We start from the raw sequence: 17,303 nt of genomic DNA, 5'->3' as shown, positions 1-17,303 counted from the left end.
GCAGGGCCATGCTCTCTCTCAAGGCTCTAGGAGAGGATCCTTTCTTGCCTCTTCTAGGTGTTCCTTGGCTTAGAAATGCATCACTTCAATTCCATGGCTATCTTCTCCCCACGTGTCTTCCCATCATCATCCCTTTGTGTGTGTCCATCTTTGTGTCTACATTTCCCCTTTTTATAAGGATTAGGGCCCACTCTAATGACCTCATTTGAACTTGATTACCTCTGTAAGACCTTATGTCCAAATAAGATCACATTCTGAGGTACTAGGGGTTAGGATTTCAACATATCTTTTTTTGGGGGGACAAAATTCAACCCACTTTGACATGGTTCAATACTAATATGTATGTTTAGCACATACATAGTTACAAAAAACTGACATTCTCCATGTCAAATTCCTCCTGAAAGCAGCAGAGCCACAGGCCAGCACACTCAAGGTGGCCTGGGGACACCCAGCACCACACGTTGTCCACTGCACACAAGATAAACATGTAGATTCTGGGGTCTCAACCCAGACTCACTGAAACAGAGCTCTGAGGGGGGCAGCACAAAGAAACTGCATGGAGCATTGTTCTTGAAAACTCTCAAGTTGAGAAAAGGATCTTAAAGGTTTAATAGCATCTAGGACAATAAGCACTGATGGGGCTTCAAAGTTTCATGTGGAAAAAAAATCAAGTAGCAGCTTTCCTTGGGTTTCAACCAGAGCTTCCACAGGAGCAGGGAAACGCCAGGCAGCGCTGGCTTGGAAATGAAGCACTCCAAAGAAAGTTCTGCATTGCCAGCCCAGAGGGACCACCACCACGGATGCTAGGGTAATTCAAACCCCATCCCAAGGTTCTTATTATAGAATGGTTGCAAAATCTAAACTGCAAATCTTACCCTTAAACATATGCATCTGTCATCTCTCCAGAATGCCACCCATACTGTCATGTCACATTCTCTTTCATCGCCATGCCATGCTGAAACAGGCCGGAACACCACAACAGCCTGAGAGCAGGGTTCACTGGTCTGATTACAGGTTGGGAATCAGACTACTGGGTAGGTTTGCCAAGTCCCTGAAACTGCAGGCACCTCCCAAAATAGAATGTCTTTTTTGAAGATGCTCCCAATTCCCAGATTGAGGTATTGTGCCCTCTCCCTGCCCCCTTGTCCCTACCCATTTTAGGTTTTAAATTATACTCCTTAAGTGAAATGAACTTGTTACAAGCCAGTTGAAGCCTTTTAAAGTCCTCAGAGCTCAAGCTCTGTACATGCCTCTAGATATTGCTCTGCCCTCCTTACAAAAGAAAGGTTGGAAATGAACCTCACAGAGGCAACAGCTAGAGAGATATCAGAACAGCACCAGATTCTAAAGAAAGGTTAAAAAAAAAAAGAGTAATACTATAGCCATGAAGATCACTTCTTCTTTATGGAAAAACTGATTTCTAACAGCTCAGAGATTTCTTAAAATCAGGCATTTCAAAGGCACCTTTCACTCATTCATTTATTCATTCATTCAACAAGCATTTCCTACCTCAGTTCATTGTTAATTTGAATTATAAGGATGAGTATTAGAGTTAGGAAGCAGATTACTGGATTCCTGGGGAACAGGAATCCTTGAGCTAGAAGGCTTGAGCCCTGGAATGGCTAAAATAACCCTCATCCTCAAAGATAATACCAGAAGCTTCTGAGGAACCTGAGGTTGGGCTTGGAAGAAGGCATGTCCAGAAAAAGAGGATTCTCTCCTTCCGGAACCAAAACTGAACAAGGAGGAAACCCCAAGTGAAATCGTGGGGAGGCGGGGCTCAGAAGGAAGGATAGTTTTCTAGTGTTGAGTAGAGAGGGATTTAGCAGGAAAGGGGAAGGAAGAACGCCATCTAGTTTGCCACTAAAAAAAAATGAGGAAGTGGTTAAAGAAGCATGCTTTCCAAGACACTGTGCTCAGCTGTCATATTCCCTTTATGCTTCTTCTGGGACAGCAGCTTCAGTACACCCTCTGTGCCCAGTGGTCAATGAGGCTATCAGATTTTAATGATCAGTGTTTAAAAGGCAATAAAGAGCCAAGGGCTGAATACTGATCCCAATATTCATTGAAATACATAGAACTAAAACATAAACTTGAAGTATGAAACTGACTTTGAGGTGTGTTAAAATTATAGTGATTTTTGGAAAAGGCATAATTTTTAGTAAATCAAAGTAACAGTTTTGTGACACAATTCAAACTTCTGAGGAAAAAAATCAAATGTACTTCACTAACACAGAAACTAGGAATCAGCCAGTCAGTGATGCAATTGAGTGTGATGTAGAAATTTAAAATACAACTTTTACAGTCATATATTCCTCCTTGTTTGACCTTCAGTTAAAGGATGTTATTTATTGATGAGTTTCACCATGTATAATTTAATAGTAAATTAAGGTTTAATACTCTAGCTCTTTTAAAACTAAATCTCCATTCATGGATAGATTATGTAAGTTGTTTCTTAAATATTAACAAATTTCAGGGCAAACAATAAAGAGAAAAGCCTTCTCTATAGCTAGATATCAAAAAACAGGTATGTAAAACATGTTATAAAAAAAATCCCTTATCAGAAATGAGTAGGTAAGTTTTATCATTCTTGTTGCTGCTATTGTTTTTAAATTGCAAAGGAAAAAAAAAATGACTACCTTGATGTGATCTTTAGCCAGGTTAAATACAAGTACTTTACAATTGGAACTTGACCATCACACTTGCGTGATATATTTTATCATAGTGTTCACCACATCTTGATTCTCAGTAAAGAGATACATCAAGTCAAAAAAACATGCCCACGGTGTTAAGAGAAAGGAAAATTCAGCTTATAATCACCAACATTTGAAAATTCTGACAATTTTCTGTTAATTAAAAAAAAACTTCTTTTAGAACTACTAAAATAACACAATGTGCTGATTATTTTTATTGCCATTCTTCATGCAAAATGAAGCCAACTGTGGATTCCAGTTCAAAATGGAGACATAGGAGACTCCTGAATTCACAATCCTCCCATACACAGTTGCAGAGAAATTCCCCCTTTGGAAGTTTTTTTTTTTAAAACTAGCTCAGCAATTCCTACACATTGGGAAAATGAGAAAATAGCCATGTTGAAATGTGTAGGAAAGACTGAGACACACTCTTGCCATAAATTCCACTCCATAAATTCCACAGTGATATACAATCAGGAAAGAACTCACAACTCCCAGCTTCTCCTTAAAGAGTGAAGGTTTTGGACCCAATATCTAGCACCCTAACTTTTTAGACTTCCTGAAGGACAGGCCCCTAAAACACCTAGCTCCAAAAGCCAATGGGGCTTGCACCCCAAGACCCACAAGGCTATAGCAAACAAAGAAACTGAATGAGTCCTCCCCTCTGGGACATTGACAGATCATTGCACACTCTCAATTACTGGGAGCCACTAAAAAACAAGGAAGGCAACTTGAACAATCACAAAGCTTTGAGAGACAACAAAGAGCTCATCATGGGCTAAAAGTTTAGGTTTATTTTCTTACCACTTTGTCAACACTAGAAGAGATGGCTATTTTATTTAATGTGCAGAAACCAACACAGAGAGTCGAGAAAAATTAAGAAACAAAGAAATATATCCCAAACAAAAGAACAAGATAAAACTCCAAAAACAGACCTTACTAAAACAGAGACAAGTGATTTATATGACAAAGTGTTCAAAATCATGTTCATAACTATACTCATTGACATCATGAGAACAATGCATGAACAAAGTGAGAATTTCAACAAAGAGCTATGAAGAAAATATCAAATAGAAATCACAGAGCTGAAGATTATTAAACTGAAAAATTCAACAGAGGTGTTCAATATCAAATTAGATCAAATAGACAAAAGGATCAGTGAACTCAAAGACAGTATAATAGAATTCATCCAATCAGAGGATCAAAAAGAAAAAAAAATGATAAAGAGTGAAGACAGCTTAAGAAACTTGTTGGACACCGTCAAACAGACAAATATTTGTATTATACGGTCCCAGAAGAAGAGAGGGGGAAAGGGGAAGAAAGGTTATTCAAAGAAAAATGGGTAAAACTTCCTTCACCTAGAGAAAGAAACAAATATCCAGATCCAAGGGACCCAAAGAGTTCCAAATAAGATGAATCAAAAGAGACCCACACTGATACCCATTATATTAAATTGTCAAAAGTTAAAGACAAGGAGAGTATCTTAAAAGCATCAAGAGAAAAGAAACTTGTTACATACAAGGGAACCCCCAGAAGATTTCCACCAGTTTTTTTCAACAAAAACTGTAAGCCAGAAAAGAGTGGAATAATATAGTCAAAGCACTGAAAGAACAATCTGCCAACCAAGAATACTCTACCTAGAAAAGATGTCCTTCAGAATTGAAGGAGACATAAAGAATTTTCCAGACAGACAAAAGCTGAAGGAATTTATCATCACTAGACGAGCCTTACAAGAAATGTTAAAGAGAGTTCTTTAAGCTGAAATGAGAGGATGCTAATTGATAACAGAAACTATAAAAGTATAAAATTCACTGGTAAAGATAAATATATAGTTAAATTCAGAATACTCTATGGTGGTGGAGGAACCACTTACAAAAGTTAAAAGATAAAAATATTAAAAATAACTATATAATAGCTTCTTAATTAATACTGAATATAAAAAGATGCAAATTGTGACATCAAAAACAAAATGGGAGAGATTGGTATGTGTTCAAAGTTAAGTTATTATGAGCTTAAAAGAGACTGTTTTAGCTATGTTTTATGTGAGCCTCATGGTAATCACAAAGCAAAAGCCTACGGTTGATACATGAAGATAAAGAAATCAAAGCATACCACTACAGATAAATTATCAAATCACAAAAAAAGCAAGAAATGAAGAAAAAGATCACAGGAATTACAAAACAATCAGAAAACAGTTAATAAAAATGGCAAAGTAAGTCCATACCTATCAATAATTACTTTAAATGAAAATGGATTGAGCATTTTGTCATCAAAATGGCGGCACGAGGTGAGCCTCAGTAAAGCTCCCCTGGAATTTACAACTAATCGAACAACTGGAACTCCACAAAGGACTCCCTGCACAGCACACAGGCAAGACGAAGAGGCCCACTACTGAATTCACCTAAAGGTGGGCGAATTGCGCAAGCAGGGTAGGAGGGAAGGGAGAAGTGCGGAGACGGAGCCTCGCGGGCGCAGGTCGCAGACCTAGCTCAGTGTTCCGAGCTCGCTGCATCCCGGAACAATCGCAGCTGCCGGAGAGGGAAGAACTCGGACTGCTAGGGCTCCGCTTATGGCCCACAGGGCTGAAGGGGCAGCATATAACACGGCTGAACCCAACGCTCACGGCAGAGACCCTGGAGCAAAGACTGAGGGAAGAAGGCTGAAAATGGCAGTTTAAGCCCTCACTGCCGCAGAGAATGGAAGCCTTAGGCACTGAGATGAGCCGCCCCCTCCCTACCATCTCAAATCTTACCCCGCCCCACCTGCTCGGTGCTAGAAGCGGAACAGTAGCAGTGTCAGATCAAAAGAACAGAATATTTGCTGTTCAGAGAACTGTGGATCGCAGACACAGATTCCCAGCCCAACTAGTCCCGGCAAAGGGGAGGGAGCTGTGGAAACAGGACCGGCTGTGGTGGTGGTCGCCGACATTGCTCTGGCCACCTCTCAAACTCACCCCATCCCTGGCCCCACCTATCTGGGCAGATCCCTGAAGGAGTAAACAGAACTGCTGAAACATATGGGCTCTGAATCTGGTGCAGGAAGAGCTTTAGAACTTCAAAAGCTCTCTGCATTCCCACAGATACTCGGCACCCTATGACCCAGGTGAACTATTAAAGGAGGAGAAGCCCGTCTCCAGGGAATCCCCACATTTTGTGAGAAGCTGGAATAGTGAAGAGAAAACATAGCACTACCGTGTGAGAGAGAAAAAAAGGCTGCAGTTGGAGAGAAAATAAAACATTCTATCAACAAGTACTGGAAAACAAAAGAAAGACCTCTTCCTATTCAACCTGTTGCAGAAGCCACTCCTGTAGATGTCCAGGAAGAGAAATAATAAATCAGTAATGGCCATGAATAACCAAGGCAACAAGACAGCTCAGAAAGAAAAAGTCTCCAGAAAAGGAACTGAAAGATATGGAAATATGTGACTTAAATGACAGAGAATTCAAGATTGCAGTTCTGAAAAAACTCAATGAGATGCAAGAAAACACAGAAAGGCAGTTTAAGGAACTCAGAAACACAATCAAAGAACAACATGAGCATTTTACAAAAGAGATTGAAATTTTAAAAAAGAACCAAATAGAAGTTCTGGAGATTAAGAACTCAATAGAAGAAATTAGGAATGAAATAGCCAACTTACATAGTAGAGTTGACCAGATGGAGGAAAGAATCAGTCACATCGAAGATAGAACCTGGAAATTACACGGATGGAAGAAGAAAGAGACTTTAGACTTAAAAGAAATGAAAGAACTCTACAAGAACTTTCTGACACCATTAGAAAGAACAATATAAGAACAATGGGCATACCAGAAGGAGAAGAAAGAGAGAAGGGAACAGAGAATATATTCAAACAAATTGTTGATGAGAACTTCCCAAACTTGTGGACAGAACTGGATCCTCGAATCCAAGAAGCAAATAGAACACCTAATTACCTCAATCCCAACAGGCCTTCTCCAAAGCACATTGTATGGAAGATGTCTAAAATCAACGACAAAGAAAGAATCCTCAAGGCAGCCAGGGAAAAGAAGACGGTAACCTACAAAGGAAAGCCCATTAGAATATCATCAGATTTTTCAGCAGAAACTCTACAGGCCAGGAGGGAGTGGAACCAAATATTCAAACTATTGAAAGAGAGAAATTATAAGCCAAGAATAATATATCCAACAAAGATATCCTTTAGATATGAAGGAGGAATAAAGACCTTTCCACACATACAGAAGCTGAGGGAATTTTCTAATACACGACCTGCCCTACGAGAAATACTTAAGGAGGCTATTCGACCACCATCAACAGGGACAATTTGTGGCAACCAAAACATAAAAAGGGGGAGAGTAAGGCCTGAACCGGAATATGGGAATAGAGAAAGTAAGTGTGCTGAAGAAAATGGAATACTCTAAATTTCAAACTTTCTTTTACAAAAACTTAAGGGTAACCACTCAAAAAAAAATCCAGAACTGAAATAATACGGTAATAAAGAAGAAACAGAGGGAAACATCATAGAATACCACCGCACAGAAATAATAGACAACAACAAAAAGGCAAAGAAACAATGGAGACACAGCCTTACCGGAAAACTAAAGATAGAATGACAGGAAATCCTCACATATCAATAATCACCCTAAATGTAAATGGACTGAACTCACCAATAAAAAGGCACAGAGTAGCAGATTGGATCAAAAAACTAAACCCAACCATTTGCTGTCTCCAAGAGATACATCTCAGCTACAAGGACAAGCATAGACTCAAAGTGAAATGGTGGAAATTGACACTCCAAGCAAATGGTATCCAGAGAAAATCAAGTGTATCCATACTGATAGCAGATGAAACAGACTTCAGGGTGAAAACGGTAACAAGAGACAAAGATGGACATTTCATAATGGTAAACGGGATTATACAACAAGAAGACGTAACAGTCATCAATATTTATGCCCCCAATCAGGGAGCACCGAAATATACCAAGCAAATACTAACAGAATTAAACGGAGAAATTGACCAAAACACAATTATACTAGGGGACTTAAATACATCATTGACAGCTATGGATAGATCATCCAAACAGAAAATAAATAATGAAATAGCAGCCCTAAGTGACACATTAGATGAAATGGACATAATTGACATATATAGAGCACTTCATCCTAAAACATCAGACTATACATTCATTTCTCGTGTACATGGAACATTCTCAAGGATAGACCATATATTGGGACATAAAATTAGCCTCAGCAAATTTAAGAAGATTGAAATCATACCAAGCATATTCTCTAATCACAAGGCTTTGAAATTGGATATCAACTGCAAAAAGAAAGCAGGAAAAAACACAGATACATGGAGATTAAACAACATACTTTTAAAGAACGACTGGGTCAAAGAAGAAATTAGAGGAGAGATCAAAAGATACATAGAAACAAATGACAATGAAAATACATCCTACCAAAATTTTGGAGATGCAGCGAAAGCAGTTTTAAGAGGGAAATTTATATCACTACAGGCTCTCAAGAAACAAGAAAAATCCCAAATAAATAACCTCATGTTACACCTTAAAGAACTAGAAAAAGAAGAACAAGTGAAACCCAAGGTCAGCAGAAGAAAGGAAATAACAAAAATCAGAGCAGAACTAAATGAAATAGAGAACAAAAAGACAATAGAAAAAATTAACATGACAAAGAGCTGGTTCTTTGAAGAGATTAACAAAATTGACAAACCCTTGGCTAGACTCACTAAGATAAAAAGAGAGAAGACACTAATTACCAAAATCAGAAATGAAAAAGGGGAAGTTATCACGGACACCACAGAAATACAAAGGATTATCCAAGAATACTATGAAGGATTATATGCCACCAAATTCAATAACCTAGAAGAAATGGACAAGTTCTTAGAAACATATAGCCTTCCAAGGCTGAACCATGAAGAACTGGAAAAATCTAAACAGACCGATCACCAGTAATGAAATTGAATCAGTCATCCAAAACCTTCCCAAAGCAAAAGTCTGGGACCAGATGGCTTCACTAGTGAATTCCACCAAACCTTCAAAGAGGATCTAATACAAATCCTGCTCAAACTCTTCCAAAAAATTGAAGAAGAGACAGTACTCCCTAACTCATTTTATGAGGCCAACATTACCCTGATACCAAAACCTGGTAAGGACAACACAAAAAAAGGAAAACTACAGACCAATATCTCTGATGAATACAGATTTAAAATTCCTAAACAAAATTCTAACAAATCGAATACAACAATGCATTAAAAAGATTATTCATCACGACCAAGTGGGGTTCATCCCCGGGGCACAAGGATGGTTCAACATCCGCAATCCATCAACGTGATACATCACATAAACAAAATAAAGGACAAAAATCATATGATTATATCAATTGATGCAGAAAAAGCATTTGACAATATACAACATCTACTTATGATTAAAACACTTAATAAAATAAGTATAGAAGGAAATACCTTAACATAATAAAGGCCATAGATGACAAACCCTCAGCTAATCTCATAATTAATGGTGAAAAACTGAAGCCCTTTGCTCTACGTTCAGGAACACGACAGGGCTGTCCCCTATCACTTCTGCTTTTCAACATAGTGTTGGAAGTCCTTGCCAGAGCAATCGGGCAACAGAAAGAAATAAAAGGCATCCCCATTGAGAATGAAGAAGTTAAATTATCACTCTTTGCAGATGACATGATGCTATATATAGAAAACCCTAAAGACTGCACCAAAAACCTATTAGAAACAATCAACAAGTACAGTAAAGTTACCAGCTACAAAATCAACATACAAAAGTCCATTGCATTCCTATATACTAATAATGAAATCTCAGAAAAAGAAATACAAAAAACAATTCCTTTTGCAATTGCAGCAAAAAGAATAAAATACCTAGGAATAAACTTAACCAAGGATGTGAAAGAACTATATCCTGAAAACTATAAGACATTTATAAAAGAAATTGAAGAAGAAATGGAAAGACATTCCATGCTCATGGATTGGAAGAATCAACATAGTTAAAATGCCCATATTACCCAAAGCAATATACAGATTTAATGCAATCCCCATCAAAATGCCAATGGCATTTTTTAAAGAAATGGAACAAAAAATCATCAGATTTGTTTGGAACCACAAAAGACCCCGAATAGCCAAAGCAATCTTAAGAAAAAAGAACAATACTGGAGGTATCACACTCCCTGACTTTAGCTTGTACTACAGGGCTACAATAATCAAAACAGCATGGTATTGGCAGAAAAACAGACACATAGACCAATGGAATAGAATTGAGAACCCAGAAATAAAACCACATAAATATGGACACATAATTTTTGACAAAGAAGCAAAAACCATACAATGGAGGAAAGACAGCCTCTTCAATAAATGGTGCTGGGAGAATTGGATAGCCATGTGCAAAAAAATGAAACTGGACTGCTATCTGTCACCATGTACCAAAATTAATTCAAATTGGATCAAAGACTTAAGCATAAGACCTGACACAATAAACTGCATAGAAGAAAACATAGGCACTAAACTTATGGACCTTGGGTTCAAAGAGCATTTTATGAATTTGACTCCAAAGGCAATGGAAGTAAAAGCTAAAATAAACGAATGGGACTATATGAAACTTAAAAGCTTCTGCACAGCAAAAGAAACCATCGACAAAATAAAGAGGCAAGCAACTGAATGGGAGAAGATTTTTGTAAACAGTACCTCCAATAAGGGGCTAATATCCAAAATATACAAGGAACTCATGAAACTCAACAACAAAAAAAACAACCCAATTGACAAATGGGCAGACAACCTGAAGAGACATTTCTCCAAAGAGGACATACAAATGGCAAATAGACATATGAAAAAATACTCAACATCACTAATCATCAGAGAAATGCAAATAAAAACCACAATGAGATATCACGTCACCCCAGTCAGAATGGCTATCATCAACAAGACAAATAGTAACAAGGGTTGGAGAGGCTGTGGAGAAAAAGGAACCCTCATACACTGTTGGTGGGAATACAGACTGGTGCAGCCGTTGTGGAAGGCAGTGTGGAGGTTCCTCAAAAAATTACGAATTGAATTACCATATGACCCAGCAATCCCTCTCCTGGGTATCTACCCCAAAAATCTGAAAACATTTATCCATAAAGACACGTGTGCTCCAATGTTCATTGCAGCTTTGTTTACGGTGGACAAGACATGGAAACAACCAAAATATCCTTCGATAGTTGAATGAAGAAGTTGTGTTATATATACACAATGGAATACTATACAGCAGTAAGGAACATTGTGACAACATGGATGGATCTTGAGAGTATAATGCTAAGCAAAATAAATCAGACAGAAAAAGCAGAGAACCATATGATTTCACTGATACGTGGTATATAAACCAGAAACAACAAAAGAACAAGACAAACAAATGAGAAACAAAAACTCATAGACACAGACAACAGTTTAGTGGTTACCAGAGGGTAAGGGGGTGGGGGTTGGGAGATGAGGGTAAAGGGGATCAAATATATGGTGATGGAAGGAGAACTGACTCTGGGTGGTGAATACACAATGGGATTTATAGATGATGTAATACAGAATTGTACACCTGAAACCTATGTAATTTTACTAACAATTGTCACCCCAATAAATTTAAAAGAAAATGGACTATATTCTCCAATCAAAAGACAAAGAATGGTTAAATTGATAAAAATATAAAACTCAACTATATGGTACCTACGATAGATTAACCTCAGCTTTAAGAACAGATGTAGACTGAAACTAAAGGAATAGAAAAAGATATTTCATTCTTTAGTTTCAAAAGAAACTAAAGGGAAAGAAAACACCCCCCAAAAAAGTGGGGTATCCATACTTATATCAGACAAAATAGACTTTAAGCCAAAGATTATAAGAGACAAAGAAGGTCATTATGTAATGTTAAAGAGGTCAATTCATCAATGACTATAACAAGTGTAAGTATTTATACACTCACCATGGGAGCACATAAAAATATTAACAAACAGAAAAGGAGAAATAGAGAGCAATACAATAATATCAGGGACTTCAGTACCTCACTTTCAACAATGGGTAGATCATCCAGACAGAAATCAATAAGGAAACATTGGAGTTAAATTACACATTACAATAGATGAACTAACAGACATATACAGGACATTCCATCAAACAGCAACAGAATATGGACTCTTCTGAAGCACACAGGGCATATTCTCCATTATAGATCATATGTTAGGCCACAAAATAAGTCTTAAAATGTTAGGAATATTGAAATCATATGAAGCATCTTTTTCCTACCATAATGGCATGAAACTAGAAATCAATTACAAGAAGAACTGAAAATTTTACAAAAATGTGGAGACCAAACATGTTCCTGAACAATAAATGGGTCATAAAGGGATTCAAAAGAGAAATCAAAAAATACCTTGAGACAAGTGAAAATGGAAACACATCATACCAAAATTTATGAGACATAGCAAAAGCAGTTACAAGAGGAAAGTTTATAGTGATATAAACACCTACATCAATTAAAAAAAAAAGAACTCAAATAAACAGCCTAACTTTATACCCTAAAGAACTAGGGAAATAAAATGAAGCCAAAGTTAGTAGAAGGAAGAAAATAACAAAGAACAGAGTGAAAATAAATGAAAAGGAGAGAGGACACAAATATAATTATAAATTTATTTTTATTTATCAGTAGGCATTACAACTAATATCACATGAATGCAAAGGATCATAAGAAACAGTTATGAACAATTATAAGTCAAAGAACTATACAACCTAGAAGATATGGAAAAATTCCTAGGAACATACAATCTACTAAGATTGAATCCGAAAAAATTAAAAACCTGACCAAATTAACTAGTAAAGAGATTAAATTAGTAATTTAAAGACAACCCAGAAAAGTCTTGGATCAGATACCTTCACTGGTGAATTCTACCGAACACTCACAGAAGAATTAATACCAATTTGCAAATTTTTCCCTAACATAGAAGAAGAGGAAGCACTCCCAAACTCATTTTATGAAGTCAGCATTACCATGATACCAAAAATTTGTATGGAACCACAAAAAGACACCAGATAGCCAAAACAATCTTAAAAAGAATAAAGCTGGATGCATCACACTTTCTGATTTCACACTGTATTACAAAGTTATAGTAAATAAAACAATATGGTATTGGCATAGAAATGAACATGGAACAGAATAAGGGAAGCCCAGAAATAAATCCATGTGTATATGTCAAATAATTTATGAGAAAGGAACCAGAATATATGAAGAGGAATGGGTAGTCTCTTCAATAAATGGTGTTGAGAAAAGTGGACAACCACGAGCCAAAGAATAAAACTGGACCCCCTATCTGCACTGTACACTAAAATCAACTCAAAATGGATTTATGGCTTGCATACGAAAACTCCTAAAAGAAAACATAGTAGGTAAGCTCCTTGACATTGGTCTTGGTGGTAATTATTTGGAATTGACACCAAAAGCAAAGGAAACAAAAGCAAAAATAAGCAAGTGGGACTACACCAAACTAAAAAGCTTCTGCACAGCAAAGGAAACTATAAACACAATGAAAAGATAATCTACAGAGTGGAGAAAATATTTTCAAATCATATATTTGATAAGAAATTTATATCCAAAATGTATAAAGACCTCTGATCAAAAACTTGGCAAAGAGATATGATACTAGATTTATCAGGGTGATAGATGGGAATGGGGTTCAGTTAAGTGTGAAAAAGGTGAAGATGTTAAGAAATATAAACTGGAGCAGCCAGTTGGCTCAGTTGGTTGGAGTGCGGTGCTCTTAACAATGGGGTCACCGGTTCGATCCCCACATGAGCCACTGTGGGCTGCACCCTCCACAATTAGACTGAGACATCTACTTGACTTGGAGCTGATGGGTTCTGGAAAAACACACTTAAATAAATAAAACTTAAAAATAAAAGAAATATAAATTGATAGTTAATACAGTATGGGGAATATAATCAACAGTGTTGTAAAGATTATGTAAAGTGCCAGATGGGCACTGGACTTATCGGGGGATCACGTCATAGACTGTGTAGATGCCTGACCAATGCACTATACACACCTGAAGCTGAAGTAGAATGCTACTGAATGTCAACTATAACTAAATATATAGGTATATATAGTCACTGGATGTGGGGTACGACAGAGTGAAGATAGTCAATGGTATAGTAACAGCTACTATATAAGATGTCAGAGGGGTAGTAGCTTGGGTGGTGGGTTATCACTTTATGAGGGGTTTAAATGTCTAACTAGTATGTTGCTTTGTACACCTGAAACTCATAATAATAATTTAAAAAACCCTTGGCAAATAAACTGAATAGACATTTTTCCCAAGAAGATATACAAATGGACAACAGATACATGAAAAGTTGCTCAAAGTCATTAATCATCAGGGAAATACAAATCAAAACCACAGCAAGATATCACCTGACATCTGTTAGAATGGTTATTATCAAAAAGATAAGAAATAGTGTTGGTGAGGGTGGGGAGAAAAGGGAATCCTTGCACACCGTTTGTAGGAATGTACACTGATGCAGACCTAGGGAAAACAGTATAGAGGCTCCTCAAAAATTAAAACGAGAACTACCACATGATCCAGAAATCCCACTTCTGGGTATATATATCCAAAAGAGATGAAACAGGATATCAAAGAGATATCTGCACCACCATGTTCATTGCAGCATATCCAAAATATGGCAACAAACTTAGTGTCCATCAACGAATGAGTGAATAAGAAATATGTATATATACATACAATGGAATATTATTCAGGCATGAGGAAGAAGGAAACCCTGCCATTTGTGACAACATGGATGGGACCTTTGCATTATAAAAAGTGAAGTAAGCCAGACAGAAAGATAAATACTGTATGGTATCACTTATATGTGAAATCAAACAAAAAACCCTCCAACTCATAGAAACAAAGAGTAGAAAAGTGGTTGCCAGGGATTCAGGCATGGGGCATATTGGGAGAAGTAGGTTAAATAATTCAAACTACAAGATGAATCTAATAGGATCTAAGGTGTAACATGGTGACTGTAGTTGATAACACTGTATTGCATAATTGAAATTTGCTGAGAAAGTAGAACTTAACTGATCTCACAAATTTCTGTTATATTTATAGCAATTATGAGGATTATACAAGTGTCCCAGGCAGGTTTTTGTATCATTCAGCTAATTCCAGGTTCTTCTAGAATTGACAATTTTGCTACTCTTTTTACAAAGGATGCTTTCTAGTCCCTCTTTTAAAAATTATTACTCTTTGTTCTCAAACTATTACCACAAAAATCTCTCCATTAGATTTTTAATGTAGGCTATTTTTTAAATGACAGGTGTATCTAGATATATAAAAGCTTTTCAAATATGACTTAGTCAGTTTTTCCAAAATGCTTGACAATCATCTACAAAGTTTTTCCAGAAGACTGTTTTCTGCCCTCATTTTACATCTTTTTTAGATCAATGACTATTTTTACTCTGCTTGGTCAGACAAATAGGCTTTTGATTTACAATAGCTGTATTCTAATAGTATACACACACACACACACACACACACACACACACACACACACAGAACTTCTCTTTAGCCTTTATAAGCCTTTAAAAAAAAAACCATCAAGAAACAAGACATAGTTTGTCCAAAGGATTTTGAAATCATTCAGGTCTTTTAAATTAACATAATCAAGTTATATTTGCTATACATCTGATTACTATAAATGTGTTTAGTCCAAGGTTTAACAATGGGATGGTTACGTATGGACATAATATTTCCCTTCCCTTTATTTCTGTCTCTGTTTTATTCTTAAATTCATATTATTGCTATGAATTCTTCATCCACTGACAATGTATTAATATTTTAATTTAAGTCCAATTGTTCCAAATGGCCATCAAAGTTTTATAATTATAAAAATGTCATGATGGGAATTAACTGGCAAGTATGAAAACATATATATATTCGAGTTCAACAGTGCTATGAAACTAATATTGCTAAAACTTTATAAGGGAAAATACCAGGGGTGCCAAAAACACATATACAAGTGGACACTTTGGTCAACGTTGCTCAAGCAACGTAATCAGAAGTGTCTGGACACTGATGGTAACCACTCTGAGCACCTCTTGTAACTGCAGAAGTCAGACATGACTTGTATTCATCTTTTGTTATCGGTATATATTGAGTATTACAATTTTAATACAGTTTTCCATTCTTAAAGTGTGTATACATTTTTCGGCACCCTCTGTGTATTCTTATAGTACAAGAAAACATAACAGCAATCAAAAGTTTGCTCTCAGGAATATGGCCACTATTATTATTTGTTATTTTTCTCTTCTCCCAAAGTATTGAAAAAAAAGTCAATAACAAATATAAAGATAAAATCTACAACCCCATTACATTTATATTCCAATATTTGCTTATCAGATCTGTTTCCCATGAGAATGCTAAGGTAGGTAGGTGCTCAAGAAAACTCTTAATTTCAAAGATGGCTGGGAGTTTTTATTTGCCATTTGAACTGATTCTGTAAACCTAAATATGCCTGTTAATCCCCAGGCCTCCATATAACCTAGTCTCCACCACTTACATGGATGGCTCCCTATGAAGCTTGGATCACAACACTTGCTGGCTCTTTATTCAAAAGACCACATTAACATGTTAACATATGCAAATACATAAAATATTCTCTAAGGCCAGATATATGTTCACTTGGCCTATAACAGATTGGTGAACTTTGAAATGCAAGTACAATACTCCATATTCATTTAGTGTAATAAAGAGCATCCCATCCTTCATAGGTATAAGTTGATTTCATCTATTAAAAGAAACCAAATGAGACAATCTATCTAAGTCCATTACTCATTTACTCTCTAAGCCCAAGAATAACATTTAACTTCCTCTTGCCTTGATTCATCTACATTAGCTCCTGAATGGATATGCTGGGGCATGGAGGAAAGTCAAGTTCTAATCTTATTTCCATAATAACTAGAGTTCTTCTCCCTGAACTATAAGAGCAACAGTCAAGTTTTATAAGCACTCCAATTCTGAGCAAGCCAACCCAAGGACCAAGTATCACTTCAGCCACTGTGTCTTTCTACAAATTCCTCTTGGGATTAGGATGAGAACCTAATTTATTTTTCTAATATGTTACCTTTCTCCTAAAATATTAAGAATAGACAGTTGAGTAAATAATTGGCATTCAGTAAAGAAACTTATGCTTATCTCTTTAGTCCACAAAGATCTTTAAAAGAAAAGATTTTTAACGTAAAATTTTTATTAATAATTGAGGTACTTCAAACAAAAGTCCTCAACATTAAAAATGTGCATGTCGTAGATCATTTCATGTTAAAAATTTCTGATGCTGTGAACATATAATACTAACTGCATTTATTATGTGGTGTCCACCCCGGGTTTTTTGGTGAATAAGATGGGTTAAAAAGAAATAATGTCAGGTTAAAGACTAACCTTCTAGATTTTGATTTTAAAACATTATTTCCTAATTACCAGGAGAATTACAGTGTCCTGATACTAAAAATTAACAAATTCCGATATAGTCTTGAAACCAATGCGATAATAGCTATTGTTTCCCACTGTTTCTAACTTACTG

The 17,303-nt window shown here is 36.4% G+C and overlaps 1 protein-coding gene across 4 annotated transcripts in view; it reads right to left on the bottom strand.

The window, feature by feature from the left end:
* ESR1 (estrogen receptor 1) overlaps positions 1-17,303 on the bottom strand; it is a 358,432-nt gene that overhangs the window by 135,430 nt on the left and 205,699 nt on the right. The gene's annotated exons all lie outside the window — the stretch shown is intronic.

The sequence above is a fragment of the Rhinolophus ferrumequinum genome, chromosome 3, assembly GCF_004115265.2.
Source record: "Rhinolophus ferrumequinum isolate MPI-CBG mRhiFer1 chromosome 3, mRhiFer1_v1.p, whole genome shotgun sequence".
NCBI classification, from domain to species: Eukaryota; Metazoa; Chordata; class Mammalia; order Chiroptera; family Rhinolophidae; genus Rhinolophus; species Rhinolophus ferrumequinum.
Note: the sequence above shows the minus strand (reverse complement) of the source record. Positions and strands in the feature narration are given on the sequence as shown.